The following is a 15,461-nucleotide window of genomic DNA, read 5'->3' on the forward strand; positions in this document are numbered from 1 at the left end:
GGGGACCAATTAAATGGTAGAGAGATGACAAAGTGTCAAGGATGAAACACAAGTTTCTGGCCTGTTAAACTGGTTGAATGATTATGTCATAAAAAAGAATGGGATATAAAGGAAAAAGGTAGGTGTGTGTTGGGGTGGGAGTCAAGCATATGAGGTAATATCCACTGTAATATCTCTTCTTTCATTTGTGATTTTATTTATTTGAGCTTTCTCTCTTTTTTTCCTAGTGAGTTGAGCTAAAGTTTTGTCAATTTTGTTCATCTTTTCAAAGAACCAGCAGTTAGTTTCATTGATCTTTTCTATTGTCTTTTCAGTCTCTATTTTATTTGTTTCTTCTCTGCTTTTTATTTCCTTCCTTCTACTGACTTTGGGCTTTGTTTGTTCTTCTTTTTCTATTTCTTTTAGGTAAAGTATTAGATTGTTTATTTGAGGTTTTTCTTGTTTCTTGAGGTAGGCCCGTATTGCTATAAACTTCCCTCTTAGTACTGCTTTTGCTGCATTCCATAGATCTTGGTATGTTGTGTTTTCATTTTCAGTTCTCCAGGTATTTTTTTTATTTCTCATTTGATTTCTTCATTGATCCAATAGTTGTTCAGTAGCATGTTGTTTAGTGCTACTTTTCCAACTTTCTTCTTGTAGTTGATTTCTAGTTTTATACCATTGTGGTCAGAAAAGGTGCTTGATATGATTTCAATCTTCTTAAATTTATTGAGACTTGTTCTATTCCCCAGCATATGGTCTATCTTTGAGAATGTTCCATACGCACTTGAGAAGAATGTGTACTTTGCTGTTTTTGGATGGAAGGTTCTATATATATCTATTAAGTCCATCTGGTATAGTGTTTCATTTAAAGCCACTGTTTCCTTGTTGACTTTCTGTCTGGATGATCTATCCACTGATGTTAGTGGGGTATTAAAGTCCTCTACTATTATTGTGTCATTGTCAATTTCTCCCTTTGGTCTGTTAATAGTTGCTTTATATACTTTGGTGTTCCTATGTTAGGTGCACATATATTAATATATATTATGTCTTCTTGGTGGATTGTCCCCTTTATCATTATATAATGTTTATCTTTTTCTCTTATTGTCTTTTTTGGCTTGAAGTCTACTTTGTCTGATACAAGTATGGATACATCCACTTTCTTTTGGTTGCCATTTGCTTGAAATATCATCTTCTATCCCTTCACTCTGAGCCTATGTGTGTCTTTAGAACTCAGATGGATCTCCTGGAGGCAGTGTACTGTTGGTTCTTGTTTTTTAATCCATCCAGCCACACTATGTCTTTTTTTTTTTTTAATGTTTTATTTTTATTTTTTTTCCCCCAAAGCCCCAGTAGATAGCTGTATGTCATAGACGCAAATTCTTCTAGTTGCTGTACGTGGGACGCGGCCTCAGCATGGCCTGAGAAGCAGTGCATCGGTGCACGCCCGGGATCCGAACCCAGGCCACCAGCAGCAGAGCGTGCGCACTTAACCGCTAAGCCACGGGGCTGGCCCCAACACACTATGTCTTTTGATTGGTGAATTCAATCCATTTACATTTAGGGTGATCATTGACATATGAGGGCTTAATACTGCCAGTTTATCTTTTGTTTTCTAGTTGTTCTATATTTCCATTGTTTCTTTTTGTTGGTGTTTCTATTCGCCATTTCAGTTTGGTACTTTTCTGTGATGTGTTTCTCAGTTTCCTCTTTTTTTTGTTTTGTGACTCTGCTCTGAACTTTTGTTTTGTGGTTACCTTGAGGTTTGTATAAAAGATCTCATAGATGAGATAGTCCTTTTTCTGCTGATAGCATCTTATTTCCATTTGCCTATGCAGCTTCTGTCCTTTTCCTCTTTCCCTTCTGTTTTTGTTGTCACAAATCATCCCTTTTTGTATGGTGAATTTGTTACCAAATTAAAGTGGTTATAGTTATTTTTAGTGCTTTCTCTCTTTAGCCTTTATGTTATAATTAAGTGTTTACTAACCTATTCTGGTATAGAGTTGCCAATTTCTGATTCTATCTGTGTATTTATCACCTTGCTGAAAGCTTTGTATGCCTTTGACTTTTTGTTTCAGGTAGGAGAGCTCTTTTCAAGATTTCTTGTAAGGCAGGTCTAGTGGCAATGAACTCCCTCAGTTTTTGTTTGTCTGGGAAAGCTGTTATTTTTCTGTCATATCTGAAGGATAACTTTGCTGGATAGAGTATTCTTGGCTGACAGTTTTTATCTTTCAATATTTTGAATATATCATTTCACTCCCTCCTGGCCTGTAGAGTTTCTGCTGAGAAATCCACTGATAGCCTAATGGGGGTTCCTTTGTAGGTTACTATTTTCTTCTCTCTGGCTGCCCTTAATATTCTTTCTTTGTCATTAACTTTTGACAGTTTTAACATAATGTGTCTTGGAGAAGGTCTTTTTGCATTGAGATAGTCAGGTGTTCTATTAGCTTCATGTACTTGTATGTCTAGTTTCTTCCCCAGGTTTGGGAAGTTTTCAGCTATTAGTTCTTTAAATAAGCTCTCTGCTCCCTCTCTTATCCTTCTGGGATTCTCATTATTCTTATTTTGCTTTGCCTAATTGAGTCAATATTTATCATATAATCTCGCCATCTTTCAAAAATCTTAGTTTTCCCTCATCTTCTACCTGAATCTTTTCTATATTTCTATTTTTGAGTTCTACCTCCGAGAGAATTAATCTCTTCCATATGGTCTGCTCTATTTCCAATGCTTTCTACTTTATTCTTCTTCTCATTTATTGTGTTCTTCTGCTCTAGAATTTCTGTTTGGTTCTTTTTTAGAGTTTCAATCTCTTTGGTGAAGTACTCCTGCTCATTAATTTTATTCCTAAGCTCATTGAACACTCCTCTTGAGTTCTCTTGTAACTTGCTGAGTTTCTACATGATACCTATTTTAAATTCTCTGTCAGTTAGATTGCAATCTTCTGTGACTTCAAGTTTGGTTTCTGGAGAATTGTCATTTTCTTTTTGTGATACTATGTTACTGTAGTTTTTCATGATGCTTGATGAGTTGTTCCTCTGCTGGTGCATTTGTGGTAGCAAACACCTTTCTTATTTGGGTAAGGCCTTGATTCTGAGCTGCTTCTGGTTGTATTTGAGATCCTGCACTTTCCACCCTCCACTGGCTCTGGCAGAGGTGTCATCATTGTCCTCGTTGTGCTGCTTGTGCCTCCGAGGTTGCTGGTGCCTTGCTGCTTATGGTGTTGCTGCAGTCTTGGGTGTCATCGTCAGGGTTACCAGGCTGGCGAGCACTTCTGACACTTCAGAAGTCACCTGGGTCATGTGTTCCCCCACTGCAGCAGGAGGAGGGGGAGAGTGGGGCAGGAGCCAGGGTCACAGGCACCTCTGCCATGGCCAGTTTTGTTGGGTCTGCAGGCACTGCTTCCACATGTAAGAGAGCCAAAGTTGCAGGGGGACATTTTTATTGTGAGTTTGTTACCAAATTAAGTGGTTGTAGTTATTTTTAATATAACTATATTAAAAATATAGGGGGAACCAGGGTCATGGACTCCACTGTTACCTGGCTCTCTGTGGGCTTTCTATAGGCTTGGGAGCTGTTGCTACATGTTCCACCTGTGCTGCTGCTCCCAGGTTTTGTGGGAGTGCTGCCACCACCACCTCTGGGGGTACTAGTTTCACTGGTGTCACCACTGCTGCCAGGTGGGCCCGGCATGGGTGATACTGCTACTGCCAACTGCCACAGAGGGAGAGGTACCTGGGTCACAAGCACCGCTAGGGTTCCTGAAGCCTCTGGTCTGAGGCACCAGCATGGTTCCTGGAACCTCAGGTCACAGGCACCGCCACAGCTGCTGGGGGCCCAGGGTCTTGTATGCAGCCTCCACTGCTGGAAGGGTCAGTGTTGGAGGTTCCTCTGCCAGGGGAGAAGGTGGGGGCTGGGTCAGGGGCACTGCTGTAGTTCCTAAAGTCTCAGATTGTGGGCACCATCCACACTGCCAGGGGAAGAGGAAAAGCTAAATCATGAGTGCTACTGCAGTTCCTGCAGTCTCTGGTCTTGGGTGCTTGCCTGATTCCTGGAACCTCAGGTCAGAGGCACCACTGCCACTGCTGGGGGTACCAGGGTCTTGAATGCAGCCCCCACTGCTGGGAAGGCCAGGATTGAAGGCACCACCACCAGAGGAAGGAGAGGGGGCTGGGTCACAGTTATCATTGTAGTTCCCAGAGCCTCTGGTCATGAGCCCGGCAGCGGTTCCAGGAGCATGGGCTGCCTGGGTTCCCAGGGCCTCCATTTGTGGGTGTCACCAGCATTCCTGGGGCCTCTGGTCACAGGCATGACCGCAGTTCCTGGAGTCTCCAGTCTCAGGAGCTGCCGCCGCTGCTCCCCTGGTTCCACCACCTCCAGGAGGTCCAGTCCACCCACCTTGAGATGTATAGATGTACAGATCTCTCAGGCGTACTGGTGTGCTATGCAGAAAAACCCTTTGTCGGTCTATGGATGTCTTTGTGGTTGTAACTTAGAGGGGAGAGACAAAGGGAACAACTCACTCCACCATGATGCTGACATCACACCCTAGTTGAGCATGTGAGGTAGGAATGAGGTTTTTTTCTTATTTTTTGTTTTAGGTAGTTTGGGGATATCCAAATTAAGGCACAGTGAAGCGAGTCGTATTGTTCCAGGGCTCAGGACTGAGATTCGGGCTAGAAATATATATGTATTTGGGCATTATTAGCGTATTGGTGAGAGTTAAAACTAAGGGTGTAGATGAGATTACAAAATAAGAATGCATAAGGAGATGTCTTAGTCCATTCAGGCTACAATAACAAAATAACACAGACTGGGTAGCTTATAAACAATAGAAATTTATTTCTCACATTTCTAGAGGCTGAAAGTCCAAGATTGGAGTGCCAACATGGTTTCATGACTGCCCTCTTCCAGGCTGTAGACCTCTCATTGTATCCTCACCTGGAGAAAGGGGCTCAGGAGTTCTGTGGGGTTTCTCTCTTTTATGAGAGCACTAATCCCGTTCATGAAGGCTGCACCCTCATGATCTAATCATTTCCCAAAGTCCCCACCTACTAATATCATCACCTTTGGGGGACAGAATTTCAACATATGAATTTGGGGGTGGGGAGACACAAACATTTAGACCACAGCAGAAGAGAACCAAGGAAGTAACATTGGGTATGGTAGGCAGAATGGCCCCCTTAACATATCCGTGGCCTAATTCCCAGAACCTGTGAATAGGCTACCTTACATGGCCAAAGGGACTTTGTAAATGTGATTAAGTTAAGAATCTTGAGTTGGGGAGATTATCCTGGATTATTCAAGTAGGCCCAATGTAATCACGAGGATCTCTATAAGGGAAAGAGGGAGGCAGAAGGGTCAGAGTCAGAGAAAGATTTGAAGAGGCTACACTGCTGGCTTTGAAAATGGGGGAAGGAGCCACAAGCCCAGGTGGCCTCTAGAAACTGGAAAAGGCAAGGAAATAGATTCTAGAGCCTCCAGAAGGAATGTAGCCCCGCTGATACCTTTATTTTAGCTCAGTGAGATCCATTTAAGACCTCTGACCTCCAGAATTGTAAGACATAAATTTGTGTTGTTTAAAGCCACTTAGTTAGTAGTAATTTATTACACTAAATGGTGATTTGCTACAGCAGTAATAGAAAACTAATATGCTGGGGTAATCAAGACAAGATCTAGACCAAAGATGGGACATCCAGAAGCAAGATGAGAAGTAGCCAGAGAGGCTGATAGAAACTGAAGAGAAAGTGGTGTCCTAGAAGGAAAGGAAAGAGCAAAACTTCAAGAAGGGAGAGTGATGAACAATCAAATGCTAAAGATAGGTCAAGCTAAAAAATGACTGAAAAGTGTCCATTTTATTTACTAACAAAAGAAATAATTGATAATTCTAGTTTTAGAAGTTCCAGTGGGGTGACTGCAGTGGACACCAGATATAGGCAAGTTAAGAAATTTTTGGAAAGTGAGAAAATATATACAGAAAGCTTAAACTAATCTTTCCAGAAACTTGGCTGTGATTGGAAGGAGAAAGAATCACTAGAGAGCAAGCAAACACACACACACACACATATATGTATACAACGAAGGAAGTCAAGAATCCGGGTTTTATGGGGATCTGAAGCCTGTATTATTGGGAGGGAGAAGGGTCTTTAATAAAAAGAATATAAGTTTAAGAACTCAAAATAAGACACAAAATGAATATTTATCATGAGAAAAGAAATCACAACAAATTACCCATTTTCAAATCTGGCAAATACCAACACAAAGTCCAGAAAAATATGTTTATTAACTTATACCTGATACACTTCCATAATACTTTTTTTCTACATCTTTTGGATATATACTTTTTGATTATCTCTTTGGATAACAAAAATTATCTAATAGAATTTTCTATAGAGATAACAAAAAGATAATTAAGTTATTATTCTAATATAGATTGTTCAAAATTTATTTGTTAATATTAATGGTCAGAATGTATAAAACATGAAACTTCAACATAGACACTTGTCATTTGTAATACCGCTAAAGTTTTCTGCCTTGCAAACACAGGAATTCTGGTAAATTCTACTTCACATTATTCCCATCCCAAAAGAAACATATACGTGAGCTGAACTTTTCCTTGCAGTATTCGATATGTTCCTGACAGGAAGAGAACTTCTGATTTTACTAGGCTTCAGTGAGAATTGAATTCTCCACTTAATACTTTTACATATGTGAAGATTGGAAGAATTTTCCACAGATTAGTTTCAGGCTCCAAACATTTCAAACATTGTTTCTCCTCCACTATCCTCATACTTCCAGTGCCAGGCACCAAAAGATGCTTTGGTACTGCACCTTCACGTCACAATGCAGTGTGAGTCAGCACAGTGGAGAGTAGGAGTATTCCGGAAGCCATTCCTACACGCGGCTTGCTAACAATAAATTAACTGTATATGCCTCCCACTAAACCTAAATTAAAATGTGTCCCCAATTCAATTTGGATCCCAAAATGCCTACAAACTCCCAAAATACGACGGAAATATGACAGAAGGTAAGTCCAAGTGGAAAGAGACAATGGTCCTAGAGTGAGTGAGAAGTATATACAAAAATATTATCATAATATACCTTACTTTTGCACATTGTACAAATACATATGACCATGTGAACAGATTGCTAAGTTCCCACCAAGAGCCTCGAAAAGGGCTCAGGCAAGTGAGAAGCTCTGAAGCTTACTTAAGCTTCTTTGGCTTTATGGTAAATCCAGCTCTGGCTATGAAAGAAATGCAGGTAGAGAGGAAGACTTCACAAATATAGAAGAGAGAAGGCACAATGATAACGGAGGGCTTCCCATGAAGGAGAGAAGGCTGGAGTGCAGGACACAGGAGCAGGAAAGGAGGTAAAAGTGGTTTCATTATAGGCAAATTTGTATACGTAGGAACATGAAGTGGAGGGAGATCTTATTTTTTTTCCACAATTTTCTGTAGGAAGTAAAAGGCAAGGTTGTCTGCTGAAGATGAATGGGGAGTTGAGCGAAAGGAAGAACAGTGAAGTTAGGGAATAAGCATTTTTGGAACCTCTAAAAGAGATGACCACAGCAATGTGAAAAGTTTGCTGAGTAGTGCTGAAGTCAAAATAAAGTAGGAGTACACGCACTTAAAATGTCACCAATTTTAGGGTTTTGTGATAGACTCCAGCAGCATTCAGCAGCTCAGCTGAAAAACCAAATGTCATGGAAATCTGTTGATTTTTGACCATCCAATATTCATAGACCATCATGTTAGTCATTGTACCCCAACTTCTCTCTAGAGAACCACCGACTCCTTCCCTCACTTTTAGCCCATACTACGCTTCTGGGCTCCAGGGTGGAGCATGTTCCCTGTACTCAAACCAGATTGGTTCGTTTTCTGTCATCACTTACAATGGAAAGAATCCTCACTGAATAAAAATAAAAGGAACTGCAAGTGGGATTGTGTAAGTAATGGATAAAAAAGATAGAATAGGCAAAGATAGGGTAGAAAGTAACAAGGACTTTCCATCTTGGGCAGGGAAGTTGGTAATCCTCGATAAAGAGCAGTGAAATATTTAATATTGTATCTTGGGATTGAGACCATGTGACTCTTGGGACTTTCCAGTAAAAGATTTGATAGGAAAAGAGTTAGGAGTTCAGACAGTCTTATTTATTGTGGCCTTCTGTAAGGTTTTACAAAGAAAAGATTCACTTAGGCTGAAATTGGCCCATCTGAAAGCAGAAAGGAATTAAAATTATGAATATGGTAATGAAAACCATTTCTGCCTGTGGCCTGCAATCTGAGATAGCTAAAAGTCCAATGAAATGAAATCAGGGGTTGGAAAAAAGCGGAATGTTCTGCTATCAGTTAAAGGTCATGCCAGGAAAGGCAGGGAGGAGTCGCTCCAGGAGACAAAATTGAGATATGTTCCCACTCAACTATCTGCTGTTAGGCACTCTAGGAGTGACTGACAAAGGGAACGACTAACCTAACTGCAAAGAAGAAACTGGGATGGAGCCTAGGAGCAAGAGGCAAATTACTGGTGACTCTACCACAGCTACTGTTTGATTTTATCCCTAGGCAGAGACCAATACGGAAGCCATTCAGTTGAGAGTCAAGAACATGAGCCAATGTCTGAGCCTAAGGCAAGGCCAGATGCCAAGAGACTGAAATTTCCATGGCTAGTTTCACAATTCAAAACTATGCCTTGATACGATGTCTGACTTTGGGTTGCTAGCCCATGGAACTCAGGGAATGAAAAGGGGCTGGTGGGTGGAAAGCCTCACAAGCTGTTAAGGAAGTTGCTTTGTTTGAGCTCTAAATCAACTCCCAGGACCCTGAAACTTTACTAACTCCAAGTAGACCGTTCTGAGATAATACTATTAGACAGCTCATTCTCCCCAGTACCCATCTGAGATGTAGCCATGGAAAGCAATGGACAAGAGAGAACCTCCTAGAAAGCAGAATACAGATCAAACTGTTTATTAAATATTCTGATTCAGTAAGTTTTGGTTGGAATTGTGTACTGTTAATAAACTAAATGGGCTTATTTCACATACACACACAAATATTTGGAATATAGTACTTTAGGGGTAAAAGAATCTGAGATGTTAGGCAACTTAGGGCACTTACCTTGGTTGAGAGTTTGTCCTTTCTGTTCAAATAGTCCCTTCTGACCAATTCCAGTTCCTAAGGCCCAGGAAGCCCCAGCAGGAGAGTGGCAGATTAAGTCCTAGGTGATCTACAGGAATCTGGTAGAAATCTTGGGCCAGGTAAAATATTTTCCCAAGGAAGCTTGCAGCTACAATTCCAGGGGCATAATCTGAATCATAATCAAGGAGATTCAAGAGGAATTTATGGCCAAGACTCAGGTCTTGAGAGTAAAATGAACTCATAAATGGAAGAATTAAGAAATGAGGTCAGAAGGTTGGAGAATCTCATTCACAAGTCATCACATGGGACACATGAGGATGTTTAAGATCTACATTTATACGGAAAGCCTGTAAGTCTCATGGTTGATGTCCAGCACCAGTCATTCCACGTGATCTTCCATCTGGACATTCATGGGTCATGAGCCCTCCCCCAGCGCCCATCCATCAGTGGTAATCAATGGGATTTACTCACACTTGAACAGTCAGGGAAGCTCAGTAGCTGGGCCTATGCACTAGGATCCAAGGATAGGATTTTCTACAACTGCCATCCTATGGATCTCTGCCCAGCCCATCTCAGTCCCATGAGCACCCAGAGTTCACTGTTTTATTTAAATAAATAGAACGAGGAGAAAGACAGAAGAGAAAAACCAGCAGTTGCACTCACAAGAGCAGGCTGCACATCTCTCATCATCAGGTAAAGAGCACCTTGAATAGTTGGAGGGGAATATTTAAAGTAGTAACTGGTTTCTCTGGCATACAATTGTAAACATACCCACTGATTGCACTTTCATACGGCAGAAGCAAGCTTCCTCCACACACATAGCTTATCTCCAGTCCTCAGCCAATGAGATGATGTGGTTGGCTTGCCAGCTAACCTTCTATGCACAGACAACTGACTTTGTGGCCTTTACTAATGAATAATGTAAATGTCCAGAAAGCCTTCCTGGTGTCAGACACTCAGGTTCTCATTGTTCCTGGATAAAAGTTGTGCTGGCAAACAGAACTCCAGACACAGCAACACATTGATGCATGCCCTACCAGTAGAGGTGGCAGATGGTGGTGGAGGCACTTGCTGCCACGCCAGAACAACCTGACATGGCCTGAAATACTTCCAGAAAGCCTGCATGGTGCTCCAGGAGCAGTCTGGCTGGTCAGAGTGTGGGATTGTTCATTTATTTGTCTCCTTCTCAGTCAGGATATCAAGATTGTTACTCATTCTGTCTTACCCATAAATTTCACAGCCTGGGGTACAGAGTTCATCAATAGCATAAGGACGTGGAGGTGCTAGACTGTGTCAGGGGAAATCTTTATCCTCAGAGTATCAAAGGGAAGCCGGGCCTGCACATGGGGTAACTCTCCTGGGCCACTATCAAACAGTGAGGGAAGCCTACAGGCTCAAGTGGTTGCTTCTTTTTGGGACGTCCTGGCCAGAAACAAAGGGGTCACTGCTGGCTCTAGGGTGGCAGAAAACACTATGTTTTCACCAAAATTCATTTCTTCTTCATCTGGGGCACACAACTAGACCATATTTCTCAGTCTCCATTGCAGGAAGGTGTATCCATGTGGCTGAATTCTATCCAATGGAATATGGAGGCGAAGTGATGAATGCCACTTCTGGACTTGGCCTATAAAAATCTCCCAGGTGTCCACTCTTTTATCCAGTCTACTGGCTGAATACTGGCACATTGGATTCCACATGCTGAAGATAGTACAGCTTCCATCATCCCAGATTCCAAAATGATTACCTGGAGCCAACCAGGAGCATTTATCTGAATTGGGTTGTTGTACAAAAAAGAAATGAATTATTCTTGTGTTAAGCCACTGATTTGAGGAGTTTGTTTTCACAAGCTAGCACTACTTTAATGAATATACAGATTGATGTTCATGTCACATTTGTGGGGCCAGGGTAATACCACCCATATTTATGGTTGGACCAGACGAGGTGATTACCCAGGGTTGCCTGAGGTAGCATGGCTAGAGAATTTTCACTGTAGTGTAAGCTGCTAGAAGAACATCTCCAAAAGTCAGGGTGAAGGGAGGAAGCCATTTCGAGAGAGTAAGTAATGGGGATCAAGCCGGGAGGCCCATGAATGAGTTGGCTGGCAGAGCATGAAGACAATCAGTGCACATGGTGTAGGATGAGGGAATGTGAGGGAAGCAAAGGTCCATTTTCCTCAGGTGCCGATAGAGGGAGGCTTAAAGATGTAAAGGAACTATGCAAATCCAGACAACTTCAGGCCCCATCTCTGACAGTCAGCTCTGCACTCCATTAGCTTGCTGAAGCCTTTACCCACTGGCCTCATTCCTGCAAACCCAATTTCTCAAGGTTCAGTAATTTCTCAACTTCTTTGATTTAACCTTGGTCTGCACCTGCCACACACTGACAGTGTTTTCATGGTCTACTTACAAGTCTTCACCATATCCATGCCTAGATTTAAACTTTTCTCTTAAGCTGGTGATTGCTGAGTATGTAATTGTGGGTAACTGGCCCCTTTCTAGAAGAGGAAGGAACTGTTGTTTTCATTATGGTGTTATTCTTAACCTTCTAACTCCATAACACCACTGTTTGTCAGCCCCTTCTGGGATTAAGTTGAAAGCACCCACATGAGCACCCAGGGTGCAGAAGGGGGCAAATTCCTGTGAGGTGCTGCTTCTGAGACATCAGGACTTCATGACAAGAACCACAAGCCTCTAGGCATTCCATGATCTCTTGGCCTTACTAACATTCCTGAGGAAGGAGGTATCCAGCTTTTCATTAAAGGCCTGAGTACGGCACTTCGCCAGCTTGAGTCCCTCCCCACTACCAAAATCTTGTCTGCCTTTTTAGTGGTCACCACGTCTGTACCTCTTCCCAGGAAGAACCCCAACACAAAGAAACTACTATCGTTTGGATTATTTAGATCTCAAAAGTCTCCTGTTGGCTCTGGCCTCCAGGAGCTGTGTGCCTGCCTGGCCTGCCTGGATTTCTGCCCTGGATTTGGAAGTTCTCTGAGGATATGAGGACCAACAATGCTAAATAAGGATCTTTGGTTTATTTCCTGTGCTTCTTGCTTGCATATGAGAAACACATGACTTCAGGCCATAATGAGGATATTCATGTTTTATCTTGTGGGTGGCATCTATGCAAATTATCAGCACTGAGGAGTGCTTAGCAATGCTGAACCTAGTATATACCAATATGAAACGTGATGAATAATGGAGACAGATCTCCAAAGCCTAGAGCCAGGAGACCATTGAAGAGTTGAGGACAAGCTGAGGGCAAGACCAGAGGCAACAGGATGAATCATGAAGTCCAAGGTTGAGTGGGACAATCAGATTCTAAAGGAAAATCCTTCATGAATGAAGGAAAAGTAAGGTGAAAGAAACAAGAAAACAGGTAAGAGATTGGATAGATAGTACTAAACATGAAAAAAGCCTGAGTGTCAGTATCCACACAGATGTGGGTTTGAATTCTTGTATCTCCACTTTATGAGTCTTGTGGCCTTGATGAGTTTTTAAAATAGAATGATATTATCTACCTCCTAGAGTTATTATAAGAATTAGAGATTAGGGGTGCCAGCTCTGTAGCCTAGTGGTTAAGTTTCGGTGACCCGGGGTCAGTTCCTAGGTGCGGACCTACGCCACATGTCAGCAGCCATGCTATGGCAGTAACCCACATACAAAATAGAGGGATATTGGCACAGATGTCAGCTCAGGATGAATCTTCCTCAGAAAAAAATTAAAAAATCAGGGATTATACATTTATATAGATATAGTACTTCCATCATCTAGCAGGTATCAGATGAATGACAGCTGTCATTAATATAATTATTTGGTTTTGGACTTTCTATAGCTTTTAATAGCAATAACAGTCTCAGCCGGGAGCTGACTGAAATCATTATTTATAACACTTACCTTGCTTCAGCCAACAATGAATCTTTATTATTTAAATCTTTTAGTATTTCTTCATTAAACAGAGTAAGTAAACTCCTTTTATATGCAAAAGTCTGAGCTAGCTGCCAAAAACACAGTACTATCTCATACGTATACCATAACGTGTATCGTTTTTATGTGACTATCCATCCTTGTGTTATTAAACTGCCAGTATTTCAAAGATTTGTTACTAAATATAAGTTTTATTCACTTCTATACAATAATACACTGACTTGGCTGCCTTTTTTGTTCCCTTAAATTTTCTTTTTTTATTGACCTAACCCTTTGTTCTGGCACCATGTTAATATACCTTTTGGTCTATTTAAACATGTCACATCTTGGATTGACTTTTTATTCCAAGTTTCCTCCTGGCAAAGACAATGAGCACAGTGAGCATATTTAATAAATGTTACATAATAATAACTATTAAATGTTCCTTTAAAATCTCATGTAGCTTTTTATCTTGAGCTTCTACTTTGAGATAATTACATACTTCCCAAAAGCTATTTATAGCCCCCATCAGGAAGAACAGCTGAAAAAAAAAAAATTTGTTCCTAGTCCTGCCAAAACTACAGTGAAACTGATTTAAACTCTGAATTTCTCTTGCAAGTGTTCAAATGGCATTCACCATACGGATATCTAATTCCAACAATAGAAAATTTTTCCCATCCAAAATCTCCCTAATGGAGGTGCTTACTGAATACATTGTGTCCATATCACCATCATCATTCATTTACCAACAAACTGAGATTACACAAAACAGTCACAGAAACACCACATTTTCCCTGCTGTTATCAGTCCATCTGTATCTGTGCTCCTCAGCTGCACCATGAGTCATGTCCTCCCCTTACCGTTCAAAACCTGAACCCCAGCATATATAGCCAAGACCACAAGAGGTAGTCACAGATCAGCCTTACAAACAAGAGGAATAGAGGACCTCCTCCGTGACGTGATTTGCACATCATAGGGTCAAAAAATTATACACATATGTGCACCACAGTTAAGGTTGCCAGGTTTAGTAAATAAAAATTTAGCAGCCCTATCCACTCTACACACTCATCCCTCAAACTAGCCTAGATGCAGTGTCAGATAACCTCTAGATTACTTTCTCCCCTAAGTCAAGGCAGCAGGTTTGTATAATGAGCAGGTCACTGGGCGTGGAGACTCAAGATCTGGGTGCCGGTCTCATGTCTTGCCACTTAGAACCTACTTGATTTGGATAAGCTCATTATGATTTTTACCCACCAAGATTCTATCATCAAAAGGTCCATTTCCAGACTTTTTGGAACCACTACTCTCTGCGAGCCACCATGCTGGGTGCTGGGGAAACAAACAAGCACAGTGCCCTGCTCCCCTCAGGGAGCTTGGGAGAGAAATGTGTAAACTCAAGGGGGAAAAGTAAGGCTAGAACTCAAGACCTAGCAGACGTCTTCTTTTTTGTTTGGCTGTCATCACCTCTCTGTCAGATTACACTGCTCTATTTCCCTTCAGTGTGCATCTTGTTTGACTGTATATTGTATATTGTATATTGTATTGTATATTGTATATTGTTTGACTGTATATTGTATATTGGTGTATAGACCCCACTGAGGTCCCCTCAGAGGTTTAAGTCCAGACTGAGAACAAACTGCTGGCCCACACACTGGGAAGCAGCAGTTCCTGGCTGTGTCACATTGACCTGCCCATATTCCTTTGTCCCCGAGCTCACCTGTTTTTCAGTGGTTGAGCTTGGGTGATAAACTAAAAAAAAAAAAAAATTATTATCTTAAAAGTGTAAGCATTCTATTATTCTTCTTTCTACTCATAAAAATGCACCTATAAGATTAAGATACTTTCCAGGATCATTTATCTGGTCTCTTTTACTTGATTACTGGTTTTTCCAAAACTTGCCATCTCACTCTCCAGCCCTTCTCTCTCTGACAATAAAATCTCACTGACTCAAAGTGAAATGGAAAGAGCTCTAAGTTGGGAGCAATCCAGCTGTGTGTGAATCCTAGCTCTACCTCCTAAATGCTACAAGTCATTTAATCGCTCTAAAACTGTTTCTTCACCTGCTTATTAGGGTATAATGTATTGGAAAACCTCTAACAGTAGTACTGTCACGGAATAGATGGTCAATACATTACACAGTTAAAAATATTTTTTCTCATTTTCAAGAATACATAACAGACTACAGTAACAGTGCTTTTTGGTACAGTTTTTTTGGGAGGTACAAAAGATTCAATTGATTAAGCAATTCTAATGACTAAACCAATCATGAGTTCATGGATATCTTAAAACACTGTCATTTTACGTCAGGCTGAAAGAGTTCTGGTGACACAGCAGGAGAGTCAAAGCTGGCATGAGGACCCCCGGGCTCCTGACTTCATCACCTCCAACTCTTCCCTGCCAGTCTTGGCTACTACAGATAAACCCCAGTACTTCAGACCAACCAGTA

Source organism: Ceratotherium simum, chromosome 19 (genome assembly GCF_057802395.1).
Source record: "Ceratotherium simum simum isolate JZ-2026a chromosome 19, ASM5780239v1, whole genome shotgun sequence".
Lineage (NCBI taxonomy): Eukaryota > Metazoa > Chordata > Mammalia > Perissodactyla > Rhinocerotidae > Ceratotherium > Ceratotherium simum.